The sequence below is a fragment of the Achroia grisella genome, unplaced genomic scaffold (genome assembly GCF_030625045.1).
Source record: "Achroia grisella isolate CSIRO2021 unplaced genomic scaffold, CSIRO_AGI_Agris_v1 utg874, whole genome shotgun sequence".
Classification (NCBI taxonomy): Eukaryota; Metazoa; Arthropoda; class Insecta; order Lepidoptera; family Pyralidae; genus Achroia; species Achroia grisella.
The window spans coordinates 2,387,485-2,398,121 of NW_026713051.1; positions in this window are offsets into that span (position 1 = coordinate 2,387,485).

Consider the following 10,637-nt stretch of genomic DNA (forward strand, 5'->3'; position numbering starts at 1 on the left):
ATAGAATGTGATAACGCAATAAAAATAAATCTTAAATTTAATAAGTCTTGTAATGGTGTTTTATGTGAATATATATGTATATATATACAGTTATAAGATGTATTGTAACTGTTATGACAAATTACAAATATACTTACACGTCTAGTGACAATAATCAAATACAATATAAGTTATATATAATGATCAGGGTTCATGCTCGCTTCTAAATTATTACGACAATTATTTTACTTTAACTGTGGTTTAATTTGATATTGTCTTGTGGCATAAATGTAAATATAATTTATATTAATGCGTAAAGTGATAATGAATGCCACAAGTCATATATTGCGTGAATAACATTGTATATTATATACATTATACTGTGTACATACAATTGTGATTATTTAAATTATATCCGAGAAATGATTTACTAACAATTTGTTACTTAAATTGTACACAAAACTAGTTATGATTAATTTTAATACTTTATACATTACTTTCTTTAATTACGGGTAGGGTAGTTACTATACATTTATGGGTAAAATAAAAATAGATACTATTAAAATAAATACATTAGTTATATTTTACATTTAACAAACTTTATTTACTTCCAAATATCTTTAGATTTAATTAATTTATATATATAATTATTTATTTATAATTATTTATTTATTTTATAAGGCTAATTAACCATGCATCGTATGACATAATATATTTTATACCACATAGGTAGGCAAATAAGCATACGGCCCATCTGATGGTAAACGGTTACCGTAGCCTATGAACGCCTGAAACATCAGGGCTGTCACGTGCGCATTCATATAATTATTTTATGTCTTAATAATATGAACAGATATGAATTAAAATGTATATCGGACTAACTGTAAGGGATAGATATAATACCAACAAAGAATTAAAGCCAAGCGATGGCAAAAAAAACTAATTAATAAAATTGTGCTAAATTGGCGAACTCTAAGCCAAAGTTAGACTATACAAAATACAGTGAAGTGAGAATGCTCTATTTGTGAACTAGCTTAACTACTAGTAGGTATACTTTGCTACTTTTTTACTTTTTCATCGAACACATTAACTGCTAAGAGCCATATGTACAAGAAATAATAATTTACATTATTAATTCTACTTAATAAAATACTTTGTTAATATATTTCTAGTCCTACCTACCATTGAACAAATTTATTTAACATTATAGAGATCACCACGTATACAGCTATAAGAGAATTAGATTTATTTATTATTTGACAAATAAAACATGTTATTAATTAAATTTATCATTCTAATCATTGTTCTAATAACATATAAATATAAATACGGTACATACACCAAAATAACATTTTTTTCAATTTTTGTCTGTCTGTCCGTTTGTTCAATCTAATCTTTGAAACGGCTGGACCGATTTTGACGGGATTTTTATTGGCAGATAGCTGATGTAATAAGGAGTAAATTAGTCTACTTTTATTTTATATTTTAGAAAAATAAAGTTAAATTCCACGCGGACGAAGTCGCGAGTATAGCTAGTTGTAAATATATTTTAGAAATAGCAAAGTAAACGACATTTATCTATAAGCGACAACAAATAGCATTCGGTGTTAGAAATCGGCCATGATCGTAACATTGACCTGGGTTTGTATGCAGCCTTTGATTGGAGTAATCAAACACTACTCCACTCATACTAGTACAAGGTTCAATGTTACTATCAACGCATCATTCTCTATCAATTGGTAAACAAGTGCATTTGTAAGGTCTTTCCGTATAGTGCATACAATGTTGCGATAACAAAAAGCTTAATATGTAATATTAATTAATAAGATACTTTGTTAGATTATGATAGGTACATGTTTACATTTAAATAATAAATGCAGTGTATTGAAAATAACAAATTACAATGTCTCATGTAATCATATATAAACACATCTATACATATAAATAAAATTGGAGTGCCTGTTTGTAATATTGAAATAACCGTTATTTAAGACATGCATATGAATATAAATACGGTACATACACCAAACTAACATTTTTTACAATTTTTGTCTGTGTGTCTATTTGTTCCGGCTAATCTCTGAAATAGCTGGACTGATTTTGGCGGGACTTTTATTGGCAGGTAGCTGATGTAATAAAAAGTAAGTTAAGATACTGTTTTTTTTAGAAAAATAAAGTTAAATTCCACGCAGACGAAGTCGCGGTTACAGCTACGGTATGATATTAATTTAAAAGCATAAGTCATAGTACGTATGGGGTAAGGGCGGCAGATTGTTCTCAATGTAATATAAATAACTTCCTACAAGTGGTTTTCATTCGCGACTTCCCTGACGTGACCCAGACAGACACATTTCATGACAATTGGTTGATCCGTTATGTTGCTAAGAGACAACAAATACCCACTTTCACGCTGTTATCGTTACTAATATTATATATGTGAATGAAAGTTGTTTGGACGCGAAATATTTGTACATACATATACATTGACATAACATAATAAACAATGGGAGAATGAACGAAGACTAATTTTTACCGATAGTAGGTAAGGAAGGAGCAAAGGAGCAAAGGAGGAGCAAGGAGTTTAGTGCAAAACTAGTTTATAATATTCATTAAGAGAGGGGAAAGAGGATAGTTAGTAATGTCGACAATATACCCATTGCTAGCAATGTACCATCAGGTCAGGGTCATGTTAAGCCACGCGGTTCCCCCTGGAAACCGTCGCAATAAATTCCTGGTGAATTTGTCACGATATGCTAACTGAGCTGACCTCATGCTCATCTTTTCATCCTCAACTGGTGTCCCGTAAGCGTAAACCATTAGCTCAGGCGGGTGCACTGTTCCATTATCATTACAAAAAGAAACATTAAGAATTCACGTAGAATCTTATGTACAAATATAATTTAAAACAACGTGTTTTATTATGTAGGGAATTCGGTTTAATTTCACATTAACTGAGGGTACTTAGAAAACGGCAAACTATGAAGAAAATAAGTAATAGTATTTTTTAAAATTTAAACCAGGAACACAATTTAGATAAATTTAGACTCAATGTAATGAAGATAAGATTTCCTTTTGATTATTTAGGTATTTGTATGTGCTTTTAAGTGTAGTATTATATTCACACTATAATAAAGCCTACCAATTATCCTCACTCCTTAATAATATTATAAATGTGAAAGTATTGATGTCTGAACCAGTCAACATGTAATTTTGTACACATGTTCTTGGTAGAATAAACATAACATACATTTTATTAAAAACAACAAATTATTTTGTTCAAAGCGAGCGAAACCGCGGGTAGAAGTAGATACATATTTTATTAATATATGGTTACGAAATGGTACGCGCACTTGCGCTGAGGGTATATTCTTGATATTAGAATGAACATAGGACACTTTTTATTTAAAAAAAAACAAATTATTTTGTTCCATGCGAGCGAAACCGCGGGAAGTAGAAGATACATATTTTACTAATTAATGGTTACGAAATAGTTTGCAAAGGGTATAAAGAATAATAGAATGAGGATGAAATCATAAGTTTCCAGAGGGGACCGCATAGAAGTAGCTTCATTACCAGCATAGATTCGTCCCTAGCTCTCATTACAGACGAGCCCCTTTCCCCACTATACCTACATATTGGCAGTGTGTAAAAATTATTCTATTAATTACAAATTGTTTACAATCGTAACAGAATAATACTTGAAAGGAGGAAGTTCATCTTATATATAATATGCGGATATAATTGATGAAACACAGCGAATGTATTGATAGCTATAGTCAGTTATTGAACACAGATATTTGACACTACCTAATTTAGAGATTTGTATTTCATTTTAATGGAGATTTATATTGTGCGTATGTATATATATATATATATATATATATATATATAATATAAAATAAATAAATAACACTGGACAATTAAGACGGCGCCTTCTAGTCACACGGTAAGCAGAGCTTGTGTTATGGGTACTAGACAACTGATATAAATAATTATAGTTTTTTTGTAAATACATGTATAAAATATCCAAACCGATATAAACATTCATATTCATTAATACAAATGTTTGCACTGTGCCAGGAATCGAACCCGTGACATTCGGAAGCAAAGCGGTGATAGACCGTTAGACCACCGAGGTCGTCGATATAATTTGTTTGCTATTAGATGCTCTCTGTTTAATCTATACATATAAATAAAATTGGAGTCTGTTTATAATATTGAATGAGAAATAACTGTTTTTTACTACATACATATGAATATAAATACGGTACATACACCAAAATATTATTTTTTACAATTTTTGTCTGTCTGTCTGTCGGTCTGTTTGTTCCGGGTAATCTCTGAAATGGCTGGACCGATTTTGACGGGACCTTTTTTGGCAGGTAGCTGATTAATATGCAGTAACTTAGGCTACTTTTATTTTAGAAAAATAAAATAAAATTCCACGCGGACGAAGTCGCGGGAACAGCTAGTATAATACAATAACAGAAGGACAAAAGATACACAGATATGTAAATTGATGTTAAAGTTGTTCTAAACTAAAGAGTATGTATCTATAGCAAAACTTTTTCTAAATTAGAACATATAATAACCAATAAAATATAATAAAATAACCGATATTTTGAACTAATACTATATTAAATAGATATGACTTTATCTTTATAGATTTAAATACTTAAAAATATAAATTTATACATATTTAGAACTTAAAATTTACTACGATATTCGGTTTATTTATCACGACGAATAGGGACGAAGGAAAAATAGGGTTGACAAATTTATAACATTTATTTATTTCTGTGGTTATAAGTATCTGCATATAATTAAAACAGTTTTTTTTTATTTCACTATATACTAGTTACTAGTGCATACATGAATATGATTGTGCTACTATTCAGAAGATCGCGTAGAATCACGACAAAAACAACCACAATTTTACTAAATATTCATGTATATGAATATTGTACGTCTATTTGATAAATGAGCAGATTTGATAGGAAAATAATCTTAAAACAACATAAAAATTATAAATTGTAAAAAATTCAATAAGAGGTAAGGTATGCCACGGTAACATTAATACAATATTGGTCAACATATATTATATTAGAAGACGTCTTATAAATATATACATATTTACATAGTAACAAAATATGTATGTCATTATACATCAAAGAGAATTATTGTTACATTTTAAAAATAATAAATATACTGCTATTTAGTTATATTTTAAATATATATGTTTGTTAATCATTATTATTACATAGTATAAAACAAAGTCGCTGTCGCTATCAGTCCCTATGTATGTGTGCTAGTCTTTAAAATTACGCAACGGATTTCGAATCGGTTTTTTTAATAGATAAAGTGTTTGTAGAGGAAGGTTTATATATATAATACATGTATACACGTACAAAGCCGTGGCGAGTAGCTATAAATGTATAAAAATTAAAAGACTATGTACAGATTCATAAGATAAATAAAAAAATAACAGTATAGCCTCAAATTAAGAGACCAAAATAAAGCTTCTTACAGTAGTACTGATTACATTTAGCTCATTGTTCCACATCCGTAACTCTAAATTCGTACTCCCTACTCGCCTTAATTATAATATTAATTTTAAATCTTTGAATATGACTTATTTAGTGACAATTTTGTGAATATTTTTTAATACACTAAACTACTAAAGGCCTCAAGATTTAAAGCAAACAAAGTTAGCAATATTATATAAACTTGATAACATATAGCTTTAATTTTGAGTATTAAAAATGTTTTAACGGCTATCAGTACCTAAACCTATAACAGATCACACAGTAAATGTTAATAATATTATAAACGCAAAGGTTGGAAAGTATGGAAGTTTGTTACTCTTTCACGCAAAAACTACTGAACGGATTATGGTAAAACTTTACAGTAATACAGTTTATACATAAGATTAACATTGAGGCTATAAATTTCGCGGGTAAATCCGCACACATAGCTGGTATTAAATAAATACTTTTCAATGAAGATGGAAGATAAATGTTATTTCAAATTACTCATTATCTATACCAAACGTGTGTATTGTAATCTTTTAATTTTAACTACATACATTCTTCTTTTTGTATCCTGATTTAGAATTGAAAATTCCATATATCTTTTTATTTTACGTCCAAATATGACTGAGTACTAACCAGAGTACATCCGAAACAGATTTTCAGAATAGATTCAGTAGTTAATAAGTGTATTTTTGTTTTACATATGTACTTCTTGTGGTGTCCTCTTTTAGGATAATGCAGTATAAGGTAACACAACCAGATAAAGCAACATCAATATTTTCCATAGAGTAGATAGACACAGGACAGGTGAAAGTACACCAGGACCTCTTCAATTCGAACGCCCTACCCCTAATTTACATTAAAAATCTCCCGAAAAACTAAAATTAAATGTATGAGACACTAAATAAAATGACGTTTTCTAAAATTCTAAATTTATTCATGTAGGTCTATTACAGACTCTTATGATATGTCAAATCCACCGTCAGTTCAGTATGATTTCGAGATGAGAAGAACTGACAAGAAACTCGGTTCGTATTCTTTTCAAATAAATTCAAATTTGGGAGAATATAGTGACCACCAGCATATGCTATTACAAAAGCAAAAAGTCTAATTAGTGTTCGCAACCTGAACAGACCAATCCCCACAAGCAGCAAATGTTCACGAGTATGACGGATTTATAAATGAATATACATACAGTTAAAATTTCAACAAACTTCACGATACTATTCTTCTTATTTTTATTCGATACGCTCTTGTCAGAAAGGTCGTAGTCATTATGTTCTAAGGTGAGAGATGTCATCCGCCGTACAACAGCTCGCCATTTCTCCTTACTGGCTGCCATACTGGTACACTCGTGGAGTGAATCATACTATAGTTCTATTTTAAAGACGATACTTCATCATTATTATATGGTAGAAAACAAAGTAGCTGTCGCTGTCTGTCTGTCGGTTTTTTTGTAATAGATAGTGTGATTCAAGAGGAAGATTTATTTATATAAACATGTACAGGTGTACCTGTGCGAAGCCGGGGCGAGTAGCTAGTATTTAATAAAATATACCATATAAATACTGTTTACTACAATCCTAAAACCGAACTGGGCCTAAATTTTTGAAATTCGGTTTAAAGAGGTCCTGTTGCAGTGCCTTGACAATTTACGTGTATAAGGGAGGCCTTGTATAGAACTGAGTATGATAATAATGAGATATGGATGATAAATAATAGCTAACAACACTAGGCTGGATATCTGGACGGAATAATATAACAATCGGATGAATTTAGTAAATTTTATAACGACTAGATTGATATCTGTATAAAGTATAATAAAAATACTAAAAATGTGTTTAAAATTAATGGCTACTTACGTAAAAAAGTGTATAGAATTTAAAAGTAACTATGGCGATTTAATTGTGGCATTATTTTTAAAACTTATGATAATTTGGAATAATATTTTATAACTTTGTGCGGGAATTTATTGAAATTACTATGTTTTCGTCTTTCGTGAACATTGTTTCGAATTGATACGGTAATCTTCATCAGGGCGATTAAATCTTATTATACAAAGAGTATCGCCTCGCAGACAAAAACATAGTAAGTTGATCAAAATCCCGTACATGGTTATAAAAAAATAACTGTATCATTCAATAAATTTATTTTAATTCAATCTTATCAATTAAAAGTATAGTTATTGTTGAAAAATAATATATTCTCCCGTCAAATACTTTGGTATAAATGTCACCATAATATTTATGTGATATGTATCATGAACAATTTATATTTGCTTTTTTTAACTTCAATTATTCAAGTTATGATAATTTTTTACATCACGGCTAGCCAGGAGGCATCAGAAAGAATCATGTGCTTCTCCTATCCTAAAAGTTATCGCTTTAATACTTCAATATAATAATACAGTGTAATAATCATTACTTTCATTACTTCATATATTAAATTGAAGAGTACTATAAAATTAAACTATAAAATTATTTAAATAACCTTAGTATTATTTTAGTAATTTTACTAAAATAATACTAAGGTTACTAAATATGTTTATAGTATTACTAGCTGTTGAGATTCTGCTCGTTTGAAATATTTTTTTCACAATACTGTATATGTGTATAAACAATATTTCTTATTAAATGTCTACACCCTATAATCAATCCCAAAAATTACAACAATTCCGTATGGGGCTTAATTTTGAATTTTCACTTGCAGCAGTGTACACTTTTATACTCCCTGCACTTCTGGAAGCATTATGGTGTTAAAGCGCAACTTTTAAAATAAATATTAAGGTGACATTAAGAAATATATGTACTTATTTCCAACTACATATAGAATTGTCTACGACAGGCAAAGTAATGAAAAAGGATTAAATATATACATATATATACATGTAATTTCATTAAACACCAAATCCGACATTTATCCATATAAAAATAGGCTTTACTTTTTATTATAACCCCTCACAAAGAAACTAAATTGTGCATAATTAGATGTCCTATTGGCGTAAATAATTATTGAAATTGCTACATATTTGTGAATGTGTGACTACTTTGTAACTATAATATATAATAAGATATTTAATTAACATTACAAGCTGCTAATTAGAGCCACATCATATCACCCTGAAGGTAGTGGACATCACAACCAAGTGTAAATAAAATGTTGCAATAACTCAATCAACTTAGTCGTATTATTTCTATACTACAAACTAGTTACGACCCTCGACCTAACCCAACCACCTACGGTCAATAACAGATAGTAATACACATCCTGGATAGTTATGGAATGTTCCAGAAGGATTTAATGAATCAGGCAAAATGATATCTCCACAGCTACTTTTTGATGATTGAATTTAGGAAGTTAGTGCTTTATCGGGCTTGATACAAAATAATATTTCAAATGTAATTTTACTATATGAAAAATATGTGTAAATTTTCTAACTTTGTTCTTAATATTGTGTTCTTTACTCAAAAATCAATTTAAAATGAAGCGAAATGAAATAAATTAATGCTATCAAATACATTTATTCTAACTTCTATCATTTTATAACGAATATAAAGCACATTCTATTTATCTAGCTATAATTCATTTGCATATACCTTAATTTACTCAATTATAGGGTAAAAATTAACGAAACCTATAGATCACAATACTATAAGCAGTATCTATGAATTTATATATTTATAAGACACATTAAACAATTTGAAAGCTTGCTAATGGCCATATATTTTATTATTGTACTAATATATGATTATTTTAATTTACAATGTGACTATGTGTACCCTACAAATTAAAAAATTTAAATTTTCAGTACTTTACGAATACGCATAAAATTTTCATAATTTGTACAAAATAAAAACCATAGATTATTTGTGACAATATTGATATAGAATAAAAAATATTCAGTGTAGTTGAGACAAAACCCATACTGTAATCATATTTAAGGTTACTGCATTAATCTATTATTCCCCAACTTGACAAAATTCTGTCAATAGTAAATATAGTAAAACTGAAATAATATGTAGTTATTGTATAAAGTTGAAATTTATGAAATATATAATAGAATAAAGAAAACAGTAAAAAGTATACGGATAAAATAATAATTTGACGCGTTTATTAAATAATATTAGATTCATATTATATACTGTATATGTTACAACATAAATTGAGCATATTTTGATAAATATTTTTTTCCTTTATACAAGAATAGAATATTATTACTTATTATAACATGTTATATATTACTCGCATGAAAATAAAATGCTATGACAATTACATAATCTAGTAAAACAATTGGTTCGGATTCTCGTTACGGCAGCAACCATGCACTGTAATATAATACTAAGCAACAAAGCCAAGCCAGCACGAGGCCACATATACGGGTGATATTTGTCTTCGTGACAACTATTTGTCTCCCACACCAAATCACAGATGAAATTATGATGAAATACGATGAAATTACGATGAAATTATGAAAAAAACAAACGATTAATCATAATATCTTATTAATATTATAAACGCGAGAGTTTGTGATTATGAGTGGATGTTTGTTATTCTTTTTAACGGATTTTCATGAAACTTTACATTTATACATAAGAATATCAAATAAGCTATAAATTTCACGCAGGTAAAACCGCGGGCACAGCTAGGACAATTAACACAGCGCCATCTAGTCCAACGGTAAGCAGATCTAGTGTTATGGGACAATTGACTTGACTTGATTGCAATTGACTTACTAGACAACTGATATAAATTTTATTTTTGTAAATAGATACATAAGGCATAGAAGACACCCAGATCTATAGAAACAATCACACTCATGAATACAAACGTTTCCACCGTGCAAATATTTAGAACCCGCGACTATCGGAAGTAAAGCGATGTGTTAGACCGCTAGACCACCGAGGCCGTCTAATATTGTCTTATCGGAGAGAAATTATCTAGTTTAGTTACAGTTAGTAACTAAACTAGAAAATTCTCTCGGAGACTTTTTAAATTCTCCTTCGTTTCTTAATTATCTTACAATGTGTGCTAAATTTAGTGTAATTCGTTAAAATATTGTCGTATATTCTCACTATGATATATCTTGTTCTCAATTAATGGAATCAAAAATAATTTATTCATATAGGA